This window comes from Lagopus muta, chromosome 6 (assembly GCF_023343835.1).
Source record: "Lagopus muta isolate bLagMut1 chromosome 6, bLagMut1 primary, whole genome shotgun sequence".
NCBI lineage: Eukaryota > Metazoa > Chordata > Aves > Galliformes > Phasianidae > Lagopus > Lagopus muta.
This window is the reverse complement of record NC_064438.1, coordinates 46055017-46068959: the sequence shown is the minus strand read 5'-3', so window position 1 is coordinate 46068959 and position 13943 is coordinate 46055017. Positions and strand designations below refer to the sequence as shown.

General features: G+C 42.5%; 1 protein-coding gene and 1 long non-coding RNA gene across 3 annotated transcripts in view; one reads left to right on the top strand and one right to left on the bottom strand.

Annotated features, from left to right (window-relative positions):
- Positions 1 to 13943, top strand: part of SYNE3 (spectrin repeat containing nuclear envelope family member 3) — a 254097-nt gene that overhangs the window by 22175 nt on the left and 217979 nt on the right. The window lies entirely within an intron of this gene.
- The window catches only part of LOC125695481 (uncharacterized), a 145214-nt gene continuing 138706 nt past the window's right edge, over positions 7436 to 13943 (bottom strand). For both annotated transcript variants that reach the window (XR_007377971.1, XR_007377970.1), the window contains one exon: positions 7436 to 7982. This is a non-coding gene — a long non-coding RNA (uncharacterized LOC125695481). The remainder of the gene's footprint in view (positions 7983 to 13943) is intronic.

The following is a 13943-nucleotide window of genomic DNA, read 5'->3' as shown; positions in this document are numbered from 1 at the left end:
GCATCGGGAACAGCAACACACACAGGTGTTCCTGCCTTAGCGATGCCTGTCCACAGACATCATTAAAATAGAAATACGTACTTTTAAGGAATTCTTCTCTGCGACACCTCCTGTCTCTGCCCCTGCAGCGAAAATCCCTCAGAGAAACTGCGAGTAAGGGAAAATTGTGACAGGAGCTGAGGGCTGCTGTATGGAGGACACCATTTATTTGTCATCTCGGGCTGTTCGTGTTCTGTAGAGCTGCTTGTATTTTACAGCTTCTTCCCGCAGCTCGGCTGGAAATGCCCACCTTTGCTCCATTCCTTTCCTTCTGTCCTTGGCTACGTTCTTCCTCATTGTAGCAATGGTACAAAAGAGGAGTAGGGAAGAGACCAAGCGGTGGATACAGAATAACTGCTGCTCCCACCAACGCCAAAATAGCGTGTAGCAACAGCAGGAACGACTCAGCTGTGAGGAAGAGGTTCCCTGCAGGGAATCTTTTGCCCGGCACGTAACCCAGGCAAACGGAGCGCCCTGGAGGAGGAAGGCAGCAGGACCCGAGGGAACCGGCTGCGTACAGCTGCTGTATGGCACCAGTGCAACCTGCTGGTTGGCCTAGGCTGCGCTGAGCAAAGGCAAATTCTCCTGGGCCACGTGCATTTGTTCCAAAAGTAATGCCTCCTATTTATTTCCACGGAAAACGCAACAGGGAAAGCAGTAACTCTGGTTGCTACAGCAAATCCTCACCCACGAAATGCTCTTTTCCAGCATAGCCACCACCATTAGCTATGCATTTTTGCCAGCAATACACAGGAGGCTGCGAGCTGTGCTCGTCAAAATCTGTGCCAGCTCACATGAGCCACAGCGACCGTCAGCACTGCTGAAGGGCACTGCATGCTGCCCCTCTGTGAGCACACACACAAGCGCTCAGCAGGCACAGAGAGCTGCCATTTTCTCCACAGAGAGGAATTCAGTGACACATCTTTGCTTTATGCACACTGCCTGGGTGTCAGGTACCATTTTGTCACATGCCCTGGACAACAACATGTGATGGAACATTGGTTGGAGGTTCGACCCCTGCTGCCACACCAACAAAATTCACTTTTGATGTCGTGGGGCCAACATTAACTCCTTAAAACTCAGTGCACTACATGATGTGAACGAGCAACAACAAACTATTGTAAAACTACAGCAAGGGATTGACCTGAAAGAGCACATGAGAACAGCAATCATAGATTCACACTGAGGCATTGCTCAAGATCTTGTCGCTTTCACCTGGTTTGGGGTATGGTTTTGCCCTGGACTAGCCAGAGCATTTTTCAGGATCAGAATAGTAAGGTGACTGAGGTAGAACCACCATCCCAGAAACCCAAACCACAGCAGAACCGCCGGTTTGTAGTCACCCAAGGATCGTTATGCTTGGTCACCTCTAGGAGGGTTTAAGTTTTACTGACCTTTCTAATAGCTCCATTCTAGATTGGATTTGGTAACAACTCATAGAACAAGCCAACTGATAGCTGTGATAGAATGTGTGGTTCTCTGCTGTCCAAATGCATGTTTCCTGTTCACTGTTACAGGAAAAAGTTTGAAAATTCAACATCTGAAGGTCAAGATTTTCAGAAGTACCTAAGCAACTTAAAAGCCTAAGTTCTTTTTAGGCACTTGTAAACAAACTCAGCTTTTATACAGAGAAAGAACAGGTACAGCACCACTGCCCAGAAAATGCATTCCAACACAAAAGAGAGCAGAACATACTAAGAACATTTGCAGGACTTTTACTGTTTTTCAGGCCATTACTTCTGTTTATATATGTGTGTATATTACAGTATGTATATATGTTTAAGCTATTTATTCATGAAATGGAAGTTTATCTAAGATCTGCTACAGGTTTTGGTTGTGCTGAAGCTGTGTCTGGAAAGGTGGAGAACAATAATATTTATGCCTTGGAAGACCTGATTCAGGGCATTCATTTTCTAGTTTGAAGCTTAATTTTGCTTTTAGTTTGAAGTACTTTGAGAAATACCACATAAGATAGTTGAGATTAAGAAGTCATTGATAGCATGCACATTTATTTTGAAGCTCATACACTTCCTGCATGCCCCAATGGGACTGGTTACATAACACTAAATAATAATAATACTTATGAGCCACCAAAGGGATTTCTCAAGCTAACATGACATCACAAAGGTTCTCCTCATCATGTCATAAAACAGTAATTATATCACAGTATGTATTAGGGATTATATTCCTTCAGTTCCACCACTCTTCTTACTGCCCGTGATTATTATCTATCACAAACTGAGTTACAAAGCTATGAGATGAGGCTGAAGAACAGCTGGAGAATTTCTTTTTACATTCTTAAATCTACATTTTATGTTACATTCAGAAAGGAAAAAAAGAAATCGGTAGACTAGCTTTGGAGGCCATCTGCTGCCTTTCATGGATACAGCTTAAATAGGAAAGCACTGAATATTCCCTTTACACACTCCTCCTCATACTTGTGCATGATTAACAGGAAATTTTATAGCCTGAATTACAGCGCACAGGGCAATGTTCTGCAAGACTGGAATCCTCATAAGACTAGGATGAGATAATATGCAACTAGAAATAATACTGTAACCCAAACTGAATTTATTTGTATTAGCAGCAAATGGAAGAAATGAAAGGAACCAGACATTAATAGAGCCATTCTCGCACTCTAGTGTCAAGTTAAAATATTCTGGTTGTGTTTTTGGAGTTCAGAATACTGCAGCCTTGCCACGGCTTTGAAATTTTCAAAATCCTACACTCCTTACATTCAACCAGCTCCCTTCTGTGATCCACAGTATTGGTCTAAAGAAGTAGAGAGAGTCAGTGGCAGCTAACCAAACTGACAGAAGCTCCCAGAGATTCCTTCGGCCCAAAGCCTTTTGGCTCCCCCTTACCTTGATCTGATCTAGCATTAAGGCCAAAAATTACAGAAACTCCCTTGACAATTTATTCTATGGCTTACCTGCTTACAGAAAAAAGCCATATGTTTTGTAAGTGCCACTTAAAAGGACAAGCTGTACATAAGGCTCCTGGCCCTACGCAAACTGTTTTTCTTCCTTGAAGCAGAGCGTGCCTCCATAGCACAGAGCACGGTTTCCGAAGCAATAATTACTGCAAAAACAAAACTGGGATCTGTGGTGCAAAAGCTATGTACAAAATGTGTGTAAACAGATCAGAGTTGGAAAGTTGTAGGTGTTTCCTAAATGGCACAGCACAATTATCCCCCCTAAGAGAGAGAAGAACGCACAGAAACACCTCTAGATTTGACACTTACAAAACTGCAAACGGATTTTGTTAAGCAATGTTATCCAACTTCAGGTAAAGGGCGCTGTGCATTCGTAAAGCTTAGCATATGGCAATTCTTACCTTATTTTCCAATAATTAGCATCACCCTCCTGTTGTTTTGCCCGCAGACTGCAACATTGAACAGTTTTTCACCAACAATATCAGTTCTCCCAAGAGGGTATAAAGATCACAGATTCGTCAGCTGTCAATGCCACTACCACGTGAAATCCACATTAAAGAAAAAAAAAAAAAAAAGGATTTAAGAAGAATAAGACTTGTTAGAACGAATATGCTGACCTTCACTGCTCAGGGCAATTACACACCAAAGTAAAACAAGGGGCCAGCAAAATCATGGCACTCCACAGTCTTGATTTAATGAAAAAATAGCAGAATGCACTGGAGTAGCATGAAATTCAGAAGCCTTTTGTCAGGCTGGAACACCGCAGGCTGGCTGGCACCTGTTTGTAAAGATACTAAAATGTAACTCCTATGGTCCACAGAATTTGCTGTTAACCACTTTCAAGATACAAAGTGACAGCCAGCTAGATGAATAAGTCTGCAACCACTCAGAACTACCAGAGCCAGGCCAGCACAGCTGGGCTTGGACTAGGCACTGAGAGGAACTTCAGACCGTGTTTATACGTGCTTTTAAGATTCAAATTAATTTCCATGGGGGCACCACTTAGCACAGGTAAGCTGTACAAAAGTCATCTCATTTCCATTCATATTCTATTCCACGCTTAATATGTGTTGCAGGAGAGATGCTGCACTGAAACATGGATTGTTCTGACCTTAAAATGAACCCTGTTGGTACCGGCAGGTAACCCAGCAAGGTCTGTTTCCACTCTGCACGAATACACAACACTCAGGACTGTTGAAGTCTTTAACTGTCACATAGATTAGCTCAACTTCTGCTCAGAAAACTTTCAGAACATGTTGCTGCTTTAACCAGTAACCTAGCTCTTAAAGCTCTGTTTGGACACATTCCAGCAGCACTCATTGCCTGCTTACCACAGAGATGCTCTCTGTGAAGGGCATCCCCAGCCTCATTTCCACTTCAAAGCAGGGAAATCATTCTCAGAGCTGTAGTACCAGCAGTTCACTCAAATGACCCTTACCTGAGCTCAAGTAAAAGGAAGGTCACAAGAGAAGACCGTACTAACCCCTTTCCATCCACATTTGATACTGAAGAGCAGTCCCCTTATTTCTCATTGCCCCACTTTAGAGACTGAAGGGCTGCTATCAGGTCACCTTGGAGCTTTCTCTTCTCCAGGCTTAACAGCCCCAGCTCTCTCAGCCTGTCCTTGTAGCAGAGGCGTTCCGTCCCTTGGATCCTTTCTGTGGCCTCTGGATGTGCTTCAACAGGTTCGTTTCTCTCCTGTACTGAGGATTCCACATCTGGATGCAGAACTCCCCGTGAGGTCTCACCAGCACAGAGCAGAGGGGCAGGACCACCTCCCTTACTCTGCTGGTCACGCTTCTTTGGATGCGGCCCAGGATACAGTCGGCCTTCTGGGCTGTGAGGGCACATTGCGGGCTCATGTTCAGCTTGCTGTGCAGCAGTACCCCCAAATCCTTTTCCACTGGGCTGTGCACAATCCTTTTGTTCCCTGGCATTTAATGATAGCAAGAGTCAGCATGATTGTGGTGCAAAACCTTGCACTTGACTTGATTGAACCTGACGAGGTTCACCCAGTCCTCTGCTCAAGCTGTTTGTGACCTGAAAATAGAGTAGCTGGGTCACTCACCTTTAAGGAGGTTTTCAGTAAACAGAACGTCACAAGACATTTGTGCTCCTCCTAAGGCCGCTTAAATTATGGGCAAGAAGAACCGGCATTTCAAAAGCATGGTGCTATTATCTGTTGTGCAACACAAGAACATCTTCAGATGAATCTTCAGGGAATGATGAAGTCTGTTGCTAAAGATAGGATGTATTGCCTTAGGCATACCTAAGAGCGATTTAGAAATACGATAAAATCCTTTTACATCTCTTCTTTCTCCCTTTTTTTGGGTGGGTGCAGGTCAGTAACAGATTTTTTTTCCTCTCCGGCTGCCCCTCTCCTGCCTCCCACCCTCCCTGCCCCCCCCCCCCCCCCCCCCCCTCCTCTCCTGCCTATCTGGGGGTCTTATCCCTGGGTCCTGGAGTGGGTCCTGTGTGGTGATGTCTGCTCTGTGGTCGTTTTCCCAGTCAGCTCCCACAGCTGTGCTGTGAGGAATGGGGACAATGCCATTGCCCCATGCTGAGATCAGCAGTACCTTCAAAAAAGAAAGCTACAAGATGGAAGCACTGTATTTTTGTGATTTTCTTCTCATTCATATATAATATGAATAATAAGCTATACAAAATGCTGAATTTTTCTAATTCCCTAGAATTATCCAATAAAATGACAACACCAACAAAGAAAAAAACAACAAAGCCAACCAAACAAGAAAAAAGCATACAAAAACAAACAGACAAACCAAAAAAACACCCCCAAAAAATATCAGCCTAATTCACTTCTACTGAACAGTGCCACTAAAAGTTTCTCATTCTTCCCAATACCCTTGGCTCTACCTGCAGAGTGTAGCCACAACGAAAGTTTCTTCTACCACCCTACACCTGGCACCTTCTGTCTGCACTGTTCTCTGCTTTTTCAAATCTCACTTCTCTCATTGTCATTTTTTTTTCCCACAAATATGAAATTATTTTTGCTCTTTCTTCCTTCAGTCTTCATATTGGATTTCATTTTAATTTACTCACTGACCTTTTCCCTGTTATCGACTGTGTGATACACCAGAGTCTAAATACCTCTTTTATGAGAGTCTCTCTGAGGCTTTCCCAGGCTTGTTTTTATTTTATCTTACAGGGAAGTTGTGTATTTGTGAAATCATCCCCAGCCACCTGGAACCCAGTGAGAGGCTCATTACTGGTTCCAGAGGCACAGGGCTGATCACTATAATTCCTGAGACTTTAGGAGGAGACTTTTAACATCTCCAACTGACTTCAACAGCAATCTGTCTTGTTCATCTGAGAACATAATTCAAGTCACAAGTCATCAAACAAGTAAATGACTTTTTTTTTTTTCTTTTTTTTTTCAGAAAACATGTCAGAGTTAATGGGGAACTACTTAGGCAATTTGAGGCAGAGTTGAGGCCTCATATTTTTAGTGCTTCATACGCTGATAGGTACTGAATTCTGACGCAAAATGATGATCATCCCCTGTATGTTCCTGCCAAAACCACAAATCAGAAAATTTCACTGCACTGACATCATTTAAATTGCAAGTCAGAGAAGTGTGTGTGAAGGGTTAATCATCCTCACATTTGAAATACACCCTGTGTTTACAAAATAGATTTCTCATAAGCTCCTCTTTGCAGGCTCTTTACATTTCTCTTTCCAACTGCAGAACTGCGTTTGTCTCTTTCACTACAAGCCCTTAGAGAGTGCGACCAGATTCTGAAAGCCATAAATTCTGTGAACTTTGTGATATCTTGAGAGATGCCTCAAAATTCCTTCCATTCACTATTTGTTTCAAACTATAAATAGAACCTTCTTTCTGCAACCAGTCTCCAAAGGTCACCTTATGATGTTTTGCTATTTCCCGTATTAGGCAGCAATGCTTTTCAGCTGACATTCCAACTTCAAGTCATGCATATGAGCATGATGTGAGCTTGCTGCAGACTACACTGAGAGGGCTGCAAACAAGACTACTGTATAATTGCTGAGAAGAATATCATCCATTGTCAAAAAGGGCACTTCATCCAACAAAATCTAGCTGCATGAATACAAGTGTCACCAAATGTTTGGCTCATGCTAAAAATATAGCACATTTATTAAAAATATATATTTATAAACATTGGTATGAACAGACACAGATGTTAAGCAAATGAGAAAGTTAAAATAACCACATACCATATTTCTCCAAACATCTTATCAGTTTTAGGCAGATCTTGCTCAATAGAATTGTTTTTTTTCTTTCATGATTGCACCATATGTTCATTCTAAACAAAAAGCTTGTCAGATTCGATGTAAGTAAAAGCATAAACCAAGAGAGAAAATAACATTTGACCTAATGGACACGTGATCTGTGCTATGCAGCTATCTTAGAGTTCCATCTTTGCAGGTATACAGTATACATTTTTAATTGTATATAGTGTACAGTTTCTAATTTTTTTCTTTTTTTTTCTTTTTTTTTTTCTTTTTTTTTTTAAATTGTGTTAAAACAACATAACCCAGGTGGATTTCTCCAAAGCTACAACTTACATAATTGCAGTCATGTTTTCCCCAAACCAAAAACCAAAGCGAAAGGAAGAGGGCAGGACAGAAGAGTTTAGCTTGTTACTGCGTGAAGAAGTCTTGTTAAATTAATTGTGCTTCAGCCTTCGCTGCCTGCAGGCAGTGCTTTTATGATGTGTTAATATAATACAGAGTCAATTCTGATTAAACAACTTGTCAATAGTCAGCAATGTTTGTTGTCACTCTTAATGGCCGTTTTATCTGTTCTATTTGCATGTCTGCTAGTTTACAACGTTGTGTAAATGTACACAAAAATGATCACAATGAGGTTTAGAATTGTCCCAATAATTCCAAGCATTGCCAAGATGGTTTCTTCTTTGCTTTCCTTTTCTTGATTGCCTTTATCTTCTTCATTTCCACTAGTGATTACCATCTTGGTGGCCAGTTTCTTTATCGTCCCCTTCAGGATAATCTAGAATTAGGAAGAAAAATACCAGAACACATTAGTTAGGTTGTTTTTCTGAGCTTATATAAATGGTGGAGAAAACTGCAGGATTTTTGCCTCTTAACACTGTGCATTAAAAATTCAGTTTAAAGTTTAACATTTTTTTCTAGCTATTTAGTAAATGCTTAATTAAATGACAGTTCAGCTAGCCTGGAAATTTCTTATAACCCTCCAAAATATCCTCTGCTTATCCACTAGCCATCATTTACAGCATTAATCACTCATCTGCAACATTGCTATGAAGCTGGTTAGAAGTGTACCACTGAGATGTGACTTCCACCTGTGTCAGTGGGAACTTGGTTTGCATTAGGAATGTAGGAGACGTTGGAAAGTTGCAGAAAGCCTGAATTTACACCTTGGTACCAAGGACTGAGTGGGTGAGAGAAACAAAAATGGGAAGAACTTTTTTCCTTTTTTATAGGAAAAACTACCAAAGACAAAGATATTTTGTCTTCTGACAAGAAGGAAGACAGCAGTGACTTCCCTCTAAATAATTCAAAATAACAGCAAAACCAGAATAACATCCATCGTGGCTTTTATTTTCCTCATTCTTAATGTACGATGAAAAGTTCCTTGCAGTGCCGTGAACTGAGAGGTATCGATCTGCCTGCAGGGAGGATACGGCCATTTCCTAAGCAGCAGCTCTAACATCTGAACTGCTCAAAAAAGAAAATCCTCCAGTTCTGGGACCAGCCCTGACTTCGGGCACTGCTGGAGCTCCCCTGGTGTGCCAGCCAGGTAATGAGACCTGGGTAAATGTTTGATCTTCAAATTAGAAATGGATAAATTCTATTCATCCGTGCTTACATCTATCTAACGCAATTCAGACGCAACTAGAAAACCAGACTGACCCAGAAAACTGAAGCAGTCTGGCTGTTTTCCCAAAGCATACAGATCTGCCAACAGCTGAGCTTGGGCTGTGTCCTACTGTTATCTCTGTGACTGCCCACCACATCCTGTGACCTTCCTGCTGCTGGCAGGAGGCAGCAAAAGCTTCCCCAAACAGCTCCTGCCCACAGGAGGGTGTTAGTTGGAGAAGAAAGGAGACACAACCTCTTCTCTTATTCCTCCAGCAGCTAACCTATGGATCAAAGCTGCTAGATCCACACAGCTTGGGCAGGCAGAGAAAAGAGAACTGTTTAGAACAGGCAAATATCCCCCCAGCATCACAATTTGGGAACTCAGTTGTGCAGCCCGAGCAAGGTCCTTGTTCATGCAGATGTGGCGCAGCAGAGTACCAAAAGGATGAAAAGGTCTGGAAGAGTAGAACTTTCTCAAGAGAGACTAGGAGGAAAAAAAAAAGAGAGTCCAGACAAAACAGTGTGTTTGTTTTGTCTGCCAGTTGTTCATATATAGGGCAGCAACCACTGCTGACATTCTTGCGAGGACTGGAATCTCAACAGGTACTGATGATGTACAAGTGATTAGCGGTGAGTAAGGCAGGAGTGGGGGTCTGTGGAGGTGCTACCAGCCCTTACATGAACACTTGTATTAGCATTTACGTGCTTTGCCTTTGCGTCACCAAGTGATTCAGCAGAAAATGAGGCAGTTGGTAACCTCGATGTACCCACAGCAAAGCTGTGACTTCTCCTAGAGGGATGCTGCACCAGACAACAGAATGCTCTCATCTCACAGGTCTGCTGCTAATCTGACCCAGACAGGCAAAGCTTCAGGGGCACTGGGCACCTCCCAGGGCATGCTGGCTCCTGGTTCCATTCCAGCCCTCACAAACTGCTCCCCACATTCTTCCAGCCACTCCCAATTGCAACTCTTCCTGTTGGACATCCTCTAACAGCAAATGGTCCTTGCCATATTTGCCCTCAGCTAGGTCCTGGAGGAGCCCAAGTGTCCCACCTGTTGCTTGGTTCTGCTTTGCAACTAGCAGGTGCTTTCCCTGCCTATGGAATTGCCACTACACAATCAGTGATACCCAGACAGGAAAGCTGGCTCTGGGAAGTACCAGGAGAGTTCCTATGAAAGCCATTTACACTAACCTCACAACCCAAGGCATTGAGTCTGCATGGCAGCAGACCACAAACCCACATCCCTAACTGTGCCACAGTCAAGCACTCTCCCTTTTCAGTAGCCAAGATGTGGTCTCTAGTCAAATATCTACATTTCACTATTTGTTTGAAAAATCAAGTGGAATCACAAATATGATCAGAACACATCCCAAGACTCAAACAAGAGGATTTGAAGAGGCATTCATGTGCTGTGTCTGAAATTCTGCAGACAGGTTCTACTGAGCTGAGCACTGTTCATTCAGCACCTCCAGCTCTTGTAGAAACAATGATAGCCAAGCATCCTGTGAGCCCTTCAGGCTCTGAAAAAAGCCAGAAAAGATACACTGATTAATTCATAGGTCTGCCTTATCCTATGGTTTGGGCAGAGTCAACCAGTCAACCTCAGCTGGGGTGGATTTCCACACACCCTGAACTGACCAATATGGGTTGGTCATTGCATCTACACCACGCATGCTCAATAATTCTGTTTCTGGGATTGATGTGAGCAGAGGCAGCTGGAGGGCATCAAAACCTCTACTATGAGCAACACATCTTTTCTAATAAAGTCAAAGTGTGCAGCATGCAATTAAAGTGTCAAACTCTTTCCTGCAGGACACTGCAAATCCTAAAATTAACATAAATCTTAAAAGTAGCTAAATTATTCACAAAAGAAAAAGTATATCAAAGACTATAAGATATAAAGAAAAGCCCTCTGGCTTAGGAAGTCCTTGAGTTGTGATTTATTTTATTTTATTTTTTTTTAAGCTGCAAAAGTATTCTGGGGAAGTACCACCAGATCCTTGCCTTTTTATTAAAATCTTTCCCATGTACACACTGCTGGCAGCTACAGTAGAGGGGTCACCAGGCTGCACAATCTCTAAGCTGAGGTCATGCAATCATTTTTCTGTTCCTTGCATGTTCTAATAATTAGCAAGCAGATACTGAGTTTCCTTGGAGGAATTGCTCCAGTGTGAATACACTACTTGCTATTTCATGCCTCACCTACGCTACGAGAGACCACAGTGGGCTTGGTATTAGGAGTGCTTAACATTCCAGCAGGACAAGACTGGGACCAAATACAATTATATTAGTACTTTGCCAAATATAGAACTGTTGAAACAAGGTAAGCTTTGACTTTGAACTGTAAGGAGACCAGAATCAAAATTACTTTTCCACATTTATGGAGTGACCTTGGGAGACAAGAAATGCTCTCCTGATGCCAGACTCAAGCCTTTAACCTTCACAGATCTTGTGCTCAGAGAGGAACTTCGGTTGGCTGCGTCTTGTGGGTGTTTTTTGTTACAGGGAAAACAGTTCCTGACATTTTTAATATAATGTCCCTAATTAATGAAAAAGAAAATCAAAATCTTTTGGCTTTCTAGGACCTTTTTCAGCCTTTGCTATTCTCCTCTGGAAATTGATTTCATTTATTTGACATTGTTCCATGTTTTAAAATTGTTATGACACACTGCTCCTTTTATATTTTTTCTTATGCAACTTCATGCTTGTCAGGAACACTCCTTTTCCTTGCCGAGAAATGCTGATTAATATAGAAGGTGTAAAAAGCACTAGATATACCATTTCTTTAATAATGATCCTTCTTATTAAGTAGTACTTCATTAGGTAAGTGATCTCTTGCCTTATCAAAATGAATGTGCTCCCTATACCATTTTGCAAGATTCATCATTAACCTGGTATCAGCTTTTCAAGAAGATATATAATCTGTAAAGATATACATGAAAAGTTATTTATTCCATGTATTCTGCTTTGCACAGTGGCAAGGACAATCAGAGGTTAGAATACGTCTCTGATATCCACCTCTTTGAACAACTATTGACTTTGTACATATCTAGGGGATATCACTTCATCTCCCTCTGCCTCAGTTTCTAATCTGTGGGATTCTTTCAAGAATAGCCCAGTCTATCCTGGGAAATGACTCATAGAAACAGCAGTGCCTTTCAGAACAGGGAGATGTTAACATGAACAATTTCAAATCCAACTATGTTACAAGATACTCCCACTGCCATCTCCACAAAACCATAGGTCTCACTGCATGCTGATGTCATTGTAAGCAGACCTATGGACTAGTCACAGCATTTCTAACAAGAGGAAATAACTGTTCCTTGCCTCCTCACCCTCAGCATGAACAGTCAGTGAGCTGAAAGTGATGGGGCAGCAGCAGGGCTTTGGAACTGGTGGTAGAGAGTGCATGTTTGTTATTTTACTGCAGTATGTTTGTCAAATTGAAGGTACAAAGTACATCCCTTGTGAGGTACCTGCCTGACATATCTGACAGCTTTTGAACATGCTGGCTCCTTGACTTGCTCTTGACAAAGTTTAGCAATCTGCAATCTCTTTGCTTGTAGGTCACTATTGAAAGAGTGCCCAGGAGGCTGTGAGCTGGTAGGAGCACAGCTCCCAGATATTAGAACAGAGAGAAGGGTCTGCACTCTGCTTGGACCTGTGCTGGCCTGTATGATCCAGTGCCTTGACAAACAAGAATGGAAACTTCTGCAAAGCTCTGAGGGTCAGGTGCTGAGCAGCCTCCCTTCTCCACTCAGCCACGCTACCTCCATTTACAGCAGCTGAGGAGCTGCCTTCTCATCTTCAGTCTAGCTTGAATATCATTGGGCACAAATTTTGTATTCTTAATACATAATCACGGACAATCACCAGCCAAACTGTTCTGATATTTAAACTTGTTTATAGTCCCCAGGCTATTAGCTGTGATGACACATTAACAGATAAGAGAGCTTTAATTTTCTGGGGATAGTTCTGCCCTCTGGGGATAAGAAACACAGCAGAAACTTGTTTCGATTAGCAAACTGAAGGAGGCACAGAAATCATACAAAGCAGACTGTGAATTCACCTACTGCTGGAGCTGCCATCTTTTCTTATTGCACACAGAAGCACTCCAGTTACTAGTGGAGGAGAGCTTAATGCCACTTATACAACACAAAGAGGAGTTTTGTTCCTTTTCTCCCAAGTTCTTTTAACCTCATTTTCCTCCAAGCACAGATGTGGGAAAGCTGCATGCTCACAGAATAAAGATTGGAAAAGACCACTAATGTCATCTACTCCAACTATCAGCCTATCTCCACCCTGCTCACTCAGCACGTCCCTCAGTGCCACATCTACACCTTTCTTGAACACTTCCAGGGACAGTGACTCAACCACCTCCCTGGGTAGCCTCTCACCACTCTTTCTGAGAAGAAATTTTTCCTAATATCCATTTTGATATCCAACTAAGATCCAACCTCGGCTCCCATCCTGGACAGCCACTGGGCAGGATGCTGAGCAGTGCATTCCAATGAGTGCTGCACTGCTGCCAGTGGGAGGAAGGCAAAGCCAGCAGAAACATTTGTGATCATCAGCAGCCCTAGGATCCTTTTTCTAATAAGTATTACCACTTCTGTAATGACTTTGTACCCACGTACAGTCCTTGTGACATCTTGAACTGGATCAGTCCTCTCCTAACTTTCACTCACACACTATGCTGTTAGCTGCCAGTCATGATACTGCTCAGAGAGGTATCAGCAGCTGCAGGAGCAACCATCTGATTTTATTTGCAAAGCTGGATTTCACAGAACTGAAAGACATCATATGAATGCAAGATAAAGCTGAGAGAAGGAAAAGCAAGAGAGAAGCTCTCAGACCATTGAAAAAAGCTTCAAACAAGTCCCTTCAGCCAGAGCAGTCTGCACGGACAGTGCATTATGTATAACAGCAGATGAATCAAAGTGGGACGAGCAGAAGCTAATACCAAGGAGCAATCAGAATACCCTAGAAAAGCAGGGACCTGTCCAAAAGAAGAGGGAGGGGAGGCAAGGAAAGGTGCCCAGGGAGAGGTGTTTCTTGTGGAGAAAAAAAAAGATCAGAAAAAGCAGAAATGTGAGCTCAGTTCAATAGCATCTCCCCAACAGTG